At 36.1% G+C, this 1,784-nt stretch overlaps 1 long non-coding RNA gene across 1 annotated transcript; it reads left to right on the top strand.

Annotated features, from left to right (window-relative positions):
* The first annotated feature begins 684 nt into the window (after positions 1-684).
* Positions 685-1,784, top strand: LOC109504206 (uncharacterized). The gene is made up of 3 exons (XR_003114195.1): positions 685-1,015; positions 1,229-1,466; positions 1,567-1,784. It is a non-coding gene; the product is annotated as an uncharacterized LOC109504206 (long non-coding RNA).

A 1,784-nucleotide genomic window follows, 5' to 3' on the forward strand; every position in this document is an offset into this window, starting at 1 on the left:
CCGAGCGTTGTCATGTAGGGAGAATAATTTTGTCGTGTCTGGAATTATGTGATTATATACCCGTGATTTCCCCTCGCCTTCGGATATGCCTCCGATTATATATGCGTCGATTATTCCGATTACGGTCGGAGTTAATCGTGATTATGTAGCGGTTGCCGATCATCTTTGTTTGCGGCGCTGCTAGTTCGGCTCTATGGCCGATCGTTCCCGAGCGTGTCTGCCGGGTGTTCGGCTAGGCTCGTGAGCGCTTGTTGAGGCGCGATGGTAGCGTAGGTCGGGGGGCGTGCGCCCAGCTGACTGCCGCGTGGTGTTTAGTGGCAGTCAGCGTAGTAACAAGCAAAATTTTGTTCGTTACAAAAGGTGCCTTTTCACGCGTCGCTCGTCGCTGGATTTCTCGGTACGTGATTGGCCGTAATTACTTTTGTCGCTGATAACTCTGTTGATCCATGAAAAGAATTCAAGCGATATTTTGTAACCTGAACATAGTGAAATTGTATAAACAGTACATACTTGTCTTGAAAGGTGTTTAGTGAGAGATGAATTTCAAAATTTAGTTTAATCTGTTATTGATAATTAATATATTCGATTTTCGGAAAATTTTAAATTTTGTGAAAGTACTTAGTTTTTGAGAAGTAAAAATTAAGAAGTTATTAATTTCCTTTTCTTTAAAGTTATACAGGTGTGTGCAAGAAAAGCAATCTGTAATGCTAGCTTACAAATATCAAACTTGGGTTCATCAACACAATCAATACATCAATACAAAACAGCCTTGATAATTAATAAAAAGAAAAGTGAAAAACGCAAGAAAGTGCATGCTGCTGTTGCAGTACACGAAATATTGAGAAAAGAAACAAGAACGTATCAGCCTAAACATTTTTGGATTGACCCATTATTTCATGAACGTCATACTTATGGATTTTATCATGCCTTATATCCTGTCATTTTATTAAACGTGGCTTGATTCAGAAATTATTTTAGGATGACTGCAACACAATTTGAGCAACTACTAGAAATGGTTGGTCCTATTATTATAAAACAAACAGTTATTCGTGAACCGATTTCAGCGGAAGAACGTTTGTCATTAACTCTCAGATATGTAAAAATGTACAACAAATCTTATAACAAAATTAGTGTTCTGCACTCAAGTTTTATAACAAAATTAGTATTCTGCATAATTATATGCATGTTTATATAAATATAAAGAAGCATACTATAAAAATTCTTTCAGATTCTTGGCATCAGGGGATTCAATGACTTCAATGTCGTATCAATATTTGATTGGTTTGACAACTGTCACTAACATAATCGATGAATCGTGTGAAGTAATTTCGAATTGCCTGCGAGAAGTTATGCTCAAAGAGTCCATAGAAACTGATGAATGGCGTAGAATCGCTAAAAATTTTGAAAATACTTGGAACTTTGTACAGTGTATTGGAGCAATCGATGGAAAACATGTTATGATACAGGTTGCAAATTCTTTTATCCGAATGTATTGGAAAACAAACTGTTTTCTAACACTGAGTTCGTAAAGTTAGTTATTTTACTAAACCCTTTGATGTTTTTTAGTGCCCTAATAATGCCGTTTCGCTGTATTTTAATTACAAACACTGGAACAGCATAGTATTGCTTGGAATCTGTAACGCTGAATACATTTTTACGTTTGTTAATATTGGAGCTTACGGCCGACGTAGTGATGGAGGAATTTTCAGGGATTTTATGATAGGAAATTTGTTTGAAAAGAAAAAAGTGAATTTACCCGAGTCAGAGTCAATTTCAAAATTAGA

Source organism: Harpegnathos saltator, unplaced genomic scaffold, assembly GCF_003227715.2.
Source record: "Harpegnathos saltator strain DR-91 unplaced genomic scaffold, Hsal_v8.6 scaffold805, whole genome shotgun sequence".
Taxonomy (NCBI): domain Eukaryota; kingdom Metazoa; phylum Arthropoda; class Insecta; order Hymenoptera; family Formicidae; genus Harpegnathos; species Harpegnathos saltator.